Source organism: Lissotriton helveticus, chromosome 10 (assembly GCF_964261635.1).
Source record: "Lissotriton helveticus chromosome 10, aLisHel1.1, whole genome shotgun sequence".
Lineage (NCBI taxonomy): Eukaryota > Metazoa > Chordata > Amphibia > Caudata > Salamandridae > Lissotriton > Lissotriton helveticus.
In genome coordinates this window covers 729,589,278-729,598,571 of record NC_136071.1, presented here as the reverse complement: position 1 = coordinate 729,598,571, position 9,294 = coordinate 729,589,278, and the positions used below count along the sequence as shown (strand labels likewise).

Below are 9,294 nucleotides of genomic sequence, written 5' to 3'. Positions count from 1 at the left end.
CGCCCGCCATGTGCTTCAAAACTGCATACGTATCTCGTGATTTCAAGGTTCTGCAACCAGTACACAACAAGGAGTTACGAGTCCCATTTATTCCGGCGCCATTTTGGGCGAGGACGGGCAGGTCCAGGATATAGTCAAAATGTCTCTACCAACCATCGACTATGATGACGTTCATATGCTGTATTTATTAGAGTAACACTCATCTGTCCACATGAAATTAATTTGCCACAATCTAAACATGTTATGGTAATTGGACCTTCAAGGGTTTTAATTGTCTTTATGTTTCAAATATTATTTTAATTATCTACAATCGTACGACCTGATATATTTGATGCCGTTAATGCACAACAACTGTGACAAATGTTTTTTAAGTCAATTTCTGTTTGTCACTTAACAGTGATCTTTTTGAGACAAAAGAGAGCAAAAGAAAGGGTGTATGTGAAAGAGTATTCGGATTTAATATTTGTTACAAGGGTACATGATAGATATACAACGTTGTAAGAGAACATACAAATAAATTGATCTACAAAAATTCTCTATACAACAATTGCAAGAGCTTTTCTACCTATTTACAATCTAATTTATTATCCGGTAGAAAAAGCAAGCGTCGACGTTTCGGTCTCTATTCTTGCGTTTCCGAGACCATCCTCAGGACATAAAAAATCATATCTTGGGAGACCCTAAAAATAACAAAGATGCCATTAAAAAACCATCTAAGTATCCTAGGCTTAGGAAATAAGCAGTTATCAAAATATATAACACCCTAAGCTCTCAATATTTTATAAAACAAAATACATTGTATATCTATTTACATATCATTCTAGAGTTTGATTCAGAATTATCTAAGTTATACATCCCAAATGATTACTTCCATCAAATGCAATCATTGTATAGATGTCTATTTCACAATTAAATTGTTTTCTGATTCAACACTAAATGATATAGTGCCTTGAATGATTTAAAAATGACCTTTCAAAAAAAAAAAAAGCGGTTTGCATGATTATCAAAGCAGAAGGATAAAGAGTCACTCATGCTTGAGCTGTGGTTACATTTACAAGAAAACATTGGTTTGTAATAATACTTCAATTTCAGTTATTAATTAATGTCTATATGTCTTGGAACAATATAATCCATTATTTATTGCATTTACTTGAAAATGATGTCTTGGCCTTAAAGAGTGTCATGTATGTATATAAAAAATTACCTCAACCACGGAAGTTCTGATTATAGTGGTAATGTGCGACACGGCATAAATCGAAATGATTGTATCTCTCTTAGTAGAATAACCTGCATCACAACCAAAAGAAATGTCTGTTTGAGAACACTGGCCTTAGAGACAATATTTTGACTGACATCGACATCCACCAGTTAAATATATCTTCCATGAGATCGGTCTATGGAACTACTCTATGTCCTTTGCTAGTTTTTCAGATAACTTAAAAACAACCGGGACTGAACATTAGTCTCTAAAGGATTGAAGACATAACACTCAGTGTAATTACTAAATGCTGGTTTATACTAATTTTTCTAAAAAACCGGAGAGAGTGGGGGGGGGGGGGGGGTGAACCTCTATTTCTTTATATCGAGCAACTAAATTTAAGAATACAAATTTATTTATAAGAAATATCACTACATGGATCGCATTATCGTGCAAGCGACAAAGAACAAACTGTCTCAGCATGGTCAATAAATACCTGTTTGAAGTCCTTATTCGCCTGACTTCATAGATGTATAGAAAAGGAATTGGGCAGATAAAATATCTGTGGACAGGTGGAGAGAAGCAATTAATTCCTACGCTTGTGTTTCTCTTAAACAAATATAGTCTCTCACTATCATCTTATTTTGTACCTCAATCAGGCCGATCCGATATTAACCGTTAGGATTTAGTTAATCAAACACATAAGTTAATGTTATAGTAGGGGGCCTACAAAACTATGAAATTTTAAAATACTAGTGTGGGACCTCCAATATTATGAGGCTTTCAATAGCTTTATTCAGAGAGTAACATACCTAAGAAAATTTTGAAAATCTCCTATCGTGTTATTCTGGCGTTTGTAGTTACAACGTTGAGTCTATCGCAGTCAGCTCTCAACAACTAAAAAACACCAAAAATGTGTATTAGTTAAAGGTTCAGTATAGAATTTAAGCCAAGCAAGTAGAGGGGAATTAGGGGGGGGAATTATCTAAATTGCCTGCTCTGTCAAATACCTGAAATTAATTTGCTGCAGCCCGTCACTTCCAAGTCAGTTCAGGAGCAAGAATGAATGCATGTAACCCGAAGCTTTTTAAAGGGCTTCGTTTGGAGATCAAAAGAGGACTTTCATTTAGAGATCAAAAGAGGACTATCGTTTGTCAAAGGGTCCCATGTGTCTGATAGCAAACTAGCGGCCATCTTGGAAGGTGATATTTTACATATAATTCATATAATTCACATGTAATTCGAGGTTGCTAGTCAAAGTGTAGCTTCATCTTATAACATAAAAAACAAAAAACACAATATGGCAAAATTACTGTTCATCAAAGCAAAATATTAAATTTTGTAATTTTTCGTTGCATAATTACACAGGCTCTCATTAAAAATACAAAGTTCACCAAAGGTTGCCAAACAGTCGTATACCCTACTAATAACTGCAAAGAAATTAACAACTTTATCTGGCATCAGTGCATAAATCGTTAGGGTGTTCTTAAACCGGCAAATAGTATCCATAGAGGTTTTCTAACTACAAAGACTACTAACAATGCTCCATATATAACTAATGGAACAAAGCAGTCTATATTCATATTGGCCAATTATAATTTCCACAGTAAGCATGGTTTATAGATTTGGCAACTCAGTAGTATTGATTGCTTTCAGTAGATTGTTGTACATTATCAAAAAAATAATATATGTTAGAGGTTCAAAGTAGACAATAAGCTGTGCCACAACAATACGGATCAATCCAAAGAAAAGAGAGAAAATCCCTCCTGGATCCATACCAGTTTACAACTACTGTTGTTGATAACAATTGTTTGAAATTTGGACACTAGCATAATTGAGAAAAACCTGAAACAACATTTCATGTATCAAAATAAGTCATCAGGATTCACAGACAAGCCAAGGAGTGCCATTCTGTAGCACTGTTTAGACCTTTTTCTATCGTGTTGGTATTACAGATATATTTTCCTTCTCTTAAGGTCAAAATCCGGTCAACATTCTGTTGCCTCTTCGTGGGTTTGACTACATCAATGACCCACCAGGTCATTTGATTAAAGGCGTGTCCTGTCCTCAAATAATGTTCAACCAAGGGGGCATTTTCAACCTTGCATCTAATGCGGGATTGATGTTGCAAAATCCTCTTTTTTATGGGCTGAATTGTCTTCCCAATATAGTGCAAATTGCACGGGCATTTTATGCAATACACCACATTAGTAGTGTTGCAGTTTGAAAATGACCTTAATGTAAAATTTACACCATTGATGTTACATGTTTTCACAGTTTGTGTGGTGTGGCAGGCCTGACAGTTGCTGCATTTATGATGGCCAACAATAGGTACCAATTGTTTCATATTATCAACCACATTATTGTCTTTCGTACTGTCATAGGCTCTCACAAGACGGTCTTGTAAATTTGTACCTCTTTTGAAGGCAAAGAGTGGTTTCTGAGCCAGCTCAGGAATCGATGCCAGCAGGTTCCAGTGTTTTAGGATAACTCTCTTAATAGCATTTGCATGCGTACCAAAAGTAGAAACACAGATTAGATTCTCTTTTTTGGGACGATCTTTCACTCTTAGCAACTCTTCTCTGGGATTGTACCAGGCTCTTTTTAAGGATTGCTTTAGGAGTTTTGACGGATAGCCTCTCGCCTTAAGTTTGTCTTTCAACTTCTTGGCCTCAGCGAAATAATCTGATCGTAGAGTGCAATTTCTGCGAAGGCGGAGAAACTGGCCAAATGGTAGCCCATCCTTAAGGGCCTGAGGGTGATGACTTTGGTATTTAAGGAGGGTGTTGCGAGATGTAGGTTTGGTGTACAGACTTGTATATAGGCGATTAGAGGAATCATGCCTTATATAAATATCCAAGAAGTTCATTTCATGGGTATTGTATTCAAGAGTGAACTTAAGATGTTGACTCTGGTTATTTAGCCAAACGTGAAAGTTCTGTAATTCCAAATCAGTGCCTTTCCAAACCATAAATACATCATCGATGTATCGCAACCACTTCCGGATATTCCCCAGGAAGGGGTTGGATACATCATGGATATACTGGGATTCAAAATGGGATACAAAGATGTTAGCTATGTCGGGGGCATAAATGGCCCCCATGGCCACTCCATTTAATTGCTGATAGAAAGTATTGTCATAGATGAAAAAGTTTTCACACAATGAAATGCGTACACATTCCACTATGAAATTTGTGGGGACCTCATGTGGCCTTGGTCTCCCATCTAGAAGCTCTCCAAGTATAATAAGTACTTCTTGCTGGGGGATGTTTGTATACAAACTTTCTATATCCATGGTGACAAGTATGTCAACCATGGGATCGAAGTCAAAGTTTTCAACTTCATTGATGACTGCCATTGTATCTCTGATATATGATGGTGAGTCTGTTGCAAATGGTCTTATAAAGTGATCTGCATATTGTGCCAGAGGTTTTAATATAGAGTTACAGCCGGACACAATAGGTCGTCCAGGGGGGTTGTTAAGGTCCTTGTGGACTTTAGGCAATAGATATATGGCAGGCACCGTAGGTGTCTTGTTAATCAAAAAGGATGCCTCCTTTTCATTTAGCCAACCACCGTCAAAACCCTCTTTACTTAGGGTACTGATTTCTTGTGACAATCGTGATGTGGGGTTGGTTGTTAACACTCTGTAGTTCGTCTGATTTGAAAGTTGTTTTATCATTTCAATGTGATATTTAGAGCGATCCCACAGAACTATACCACCCCCTTTGTCAGCTGGTTTAATTAACGTACGTAAGTAACGTATTAAAGTTGCTCACTTTTGTGTACCACAATCTAAACATGTCATTTTAATCTTTCCAAAGTTCTTCTAAATATTTGGGGCCGTTTCCCTTGCCTCTGAAGCTCTCAGTGCCACTTCTTTGATCAATGTACTAGCAGGTCAGGGGTTCTCCTCCAAATCTCTCTTTTATGCAGCACTATAATTAATTGGTGCCACCTCTCCATATGACGATGCATGGTATAGTTACCACAACTATATTTTTTTTCGGTTCCTCTGGAGAGTTCATCGTGGCAGATGAAGCGTGTAACGTACCGGGCATTTGCCTTTTTTTGCATGTACAGGAAACGAAAAAAAAAATCGAGCGTCCGAGTTCTAAGGTGTCCCAGGGCCATTTTAGTGGACCAGGCCCAAATCCAAAGAACAGGCCGCCATTTTGAGAGTCCTCTTGCAGCCGCCTGTCGCTGTAGCATCAAGAGCAGCCGAAACTCAGCTGAATGGCAACTGAAACGGTAAAGGGGCGCCCCACTACATTTCAGCATCGTAGGATGACCACACCAGTACAGCAACTTGCTAGACATCACCTCGGTGCCATCCGGATCTCGGCGCCCCACTGCAGATGAAGTGCCTCTCAACTATGAAACCACCACGGTGACATCCGGATCTTGGCGCGTTGTGCTGCCTTCGGCCTATTCGCACATCGGTCCGCTACTGACGCCATCTCACAGGCTAATGGGGCGACCCACGCCGAGTTTCAGCATTGTAGGATGACCACACCAGTACAGCAACTTGCTGGACATCACCTCGGTGCCATCCGAATCTTGGCATCTCAACGCCTAGTGGTATCTTCCATACAGAAAATCTTGTTACGCTGCCTTTGGCCCCATTCGCACATCAGTCCGCAACTTAGACATCACCTCGGTGCCATCCGGATCTTGGCATCTCAGCGCCTTGTGGTGTCAGTCAGAAAATATTGTTGCGCTGCCTTTGGCCCCATTCGCACATCAGTCCGCTACTGACACCATCTCACAGGCCAACAGGGCGCCCCACGCCGACTTTTACCATTGTACGATGGCCACACCAGTGGCACAACTTGCTAGACATCACCTCGGTGCCATCCGAATCTTGGCATCTCAACGCCTAGTGGTATCTTCCATACAGAAAATATTGTTACGCTGCCTTTGGCCCCATTCGCACATCGGTCCGCAACTTAGACATCACCTCGGTGCCATCCGGATCTTGGCATCTCAGCGCCTTGTGGTGTATTCTCTTCAGAAAATATTGTTGCGCTGCCTTTGGCCCCATTCGCACATCGGTCCGCAACTTAGACATCACCTCGGTGCCATCCGGATCTTGGCATCTCAGCGCCTTGTGGTGTCTTCTACTCCGAAAATATTGTAGAAAATATTGTTGCGCTGCCTTTGGCCCCATTCGCACATCAGTCCGCTACTGACACCATCTCACAGGCCAACAGGGCGCCCCACGCCGACTTTTACCATTGTACGATGGCCACACCAGTGCCACAACTTGCTAGACACCACCTCGGTGCCATCCGGATCTTGGCATCTCAGCGCCTTGTGGTGTCTTCAAATCAGAAAATATTTTTGCGCTGCCTTTGGCCCCATTCGCACATCGGTCCGCTACTGACGCCATCTCACAGGCCAACGGGGCGCCCCACGCCGACTTTCAACATTATAGGATGGCCACAGAAGTGCGACAACTTACTAGACACCACCTCGGTGCCATCCGGATCTTGGCGCGTTGTGCTGCCTTCAGCCTATTCGCACATCGGTCCGCTACTGACGCAAACTCACAGGCCAACGGGGCGCCCCACGCCGACTTTCAGCATTGTAGGATGGCCACACCAGTGCGGCAACTTGCTACACACCACCTCGGTGCCATCCGGATCTTGACATCTCAGCGCCTAGTGGTGTCTTCTATTCCGAAAATATTGTTGCGCTGCCTTCGGCCCCATTCACACATCGGTCCGCTACTGACGCCATCTCACAGGCCAACGGGGCGCCCCACGCCGACTTTCAGCATTGTAGGATGGCCACACCAGTGCGGCAACTTACTAGACACCACCTCGGTGCCATCCGGATCTTGGCGCGTTGTGCTGCCTTCGGCCTATTCGCACATCGGTCCGCTACTGACGCAAACTCACAGGCCAACGGGGCGCCCCACGCCGACTTTCAGCATTGTAGGATGGCCACACCAGTGCTGCAACTTGCTGGACACCACCTCGGTGCCATCCGGATCTTGGCGCGTTGTGTTGCCTTCGGCCTATTCGCACATCGGTCCGCTACTGACGCCGCCTCACGTGCCAACGTATTTTCTCCGCATTTTATACCCTATGCCGCATAACAGGTCATGTGACTTGTTTATAAAACTTTTCATTGGTTATTTTTACTTTTGGTTTCCTAATGATGGAAGGCTTGATCATATGACCTAAAAACAACACTTTTCATTGGATGAAAACTTTTTTTTTTCCCAAACGATGAAAGCCCCACCTTGTTTCTGGATGTTTCAGACTGAAGCTGGCGTCAGCATGAGAGCACCACCATCTCGTAGCTCCGTCGTGGTCATTCCGCGAGCAATCATGGCAGCCGCTCCCCACCAGAAGCCTGCAGGAGTCGGGGCCCCCAAAACTTTTGATGAATTCTCAATGCGGAGGGGACGCTTTCGAGAATGGGGTCCAAGACCTAGCAGACAAGCGTCCGATTTCCAAGGTGTCCCAGGGCCATTTCAGTGGACCAGGCCCAAAAAGGAAAGAGCCTGCCGCCATTTTGAGAGTCCTGTGACAGCCGCCTATCGCTGCACCGCAAGAGTGGGCGCAACTCAGCTGAATTGCGGCTTTTGACACAGTGGACCAAAAACGGACGGAATGGCAACTGAAACGGTAAAGGGGCGCCCCACTACAACAGATGACACTCCACCTGGAGAGGCCCGTTCACACCGCCTCCCCCGGGGTGCCCCACGCCGTTATTCGGAGCAGGATTGTAGGATACCAAAACCAGTGCGGCAACTTACTGGACATCACCTTGGTGCCATCGTTCTGCTGCCTTGGAACTATTCGCACAACACTTTGCTACTGATGACCCACCCCCCGCGACGCCCCACGCCGTTATTTGCTGGGTGGCAACTTACTAGACATCACTTTCGTGTCATCTAGATTTCGGCGCGTTCTGCTGCCTTGGAACTATTCGCACAACAGTTTGCTACTGATGACCCACCCCCCGCGACGCCCCACGCCGGAAATCTGGACGTTGTGCTGCGTTGGGACTATTCGCACAGCCGACCGCTACTTCGTTGTTTTTCCCTAAAAATGTTTATATGTTATTACTATTTTTGTTTTCTTGTATATATTTATAAATTATTAAAGTTTTATAATCTTACTACTTTGTCGGAGTGCTATATATTTTTAATGTGACACATAATTGTAAAAACTTTGATGTACAAAGAGTCATCCCTGGAATCTTCCGCTTCACGCTCGGTCCCCTCCCCAATCACAATACAGGATGGTTTTCAGATAATAGCAACGCTTCTGCTGTGACGGATCTCATCGAGTGTGGGCCTTGATCTACTATAACTCCTTTGAAGAGGGGTGATTCTTTACAGCTGTGGCCATAAACTACATCTGCAGGGCTAGCTGATAGCCTAGGACCGGCCTGGACAATCGGACACAGAGGAAAAGGAGTGTCAGAGGGTGCGGTAGTGAATAGGGCGAAAGGGAGGTGTCGGGCGGGCACAGGGTGTGATTCTCAGGGAAGACAGCGCAGATGGGGGGAGGTTTATTACCCATGCATAAGACAGAGAGCGGGGGTGACCACTGCCTGGGTGAGATGCTTGCGAGGGTGGGGAGCCATGCTAAGGATCGACAGCGTGCACAGAGTGGGTCTGGTCAAGGCATCTAAAATGGCTGCCGTGCACGACAAAAGTGTGGCATTTGAAAAAAGACAAGATGGCGCAGACAATGTTTTTCAACACTTCCTGATTTCCTTCGAATCGAACGTTAACAGACGTTGGGGCATATTACCAAAGTTAAGCGATATTTATCCCTAACGATGCATTGCAAAGATTTTTTTACCGTCAGAAATTATCGCACATAAACCTTGCTATTATCAAGGTTTATCGCAAATACGATAAAAAACGACCGCAATGCATTAATATCGCTGAAAACTCAGCGATATTCATGCATTACCGAGCTATTGCTCTTAGCCATGTTATCCACCTCCCATTGGATAACATGGCTAAGAACTGCTCAGGGCAGCTGTTACTTTTTGGAGATATTCGCGCTTATCTCGAATATTTCCAAAAGTTGATAATAGGAGATAGCGATGTTAGCGACTGTTTCCAG

General features: G+C 43.3%; 1 long non-coding RNA gene across 2 annotated transcripts; it reads right to left on the bottom strand.

Moving 5' to 3' along the window:
- Positions 1-471: 471 nt before the first annotated feature.
- Positions 472-2,247, bottom strand: LOC144785474 (uncharacterized). 2 transcript variants are annotated; one of them, XR_013601913.1, is made up of 5 exons: positions 2,209-2,247; positions 2,011-2,095; positions 1,695-1,760; positions 1,205-1,287; positions 472-680 (listed from the first exon to the last, which is right to left on the bottom strand). It is a non-coding gene; the product is annotated as an uncharacterized LOC144785474 (long non-coding RNA). The 2 variants fall into 2 exon arrangements; XR_013601914.1 differs by lacking the exon at positions 1,695-1,760.
- Between the last annotated feature and the right edge of the window lie 7,047 nt (positions 2,248-9,294).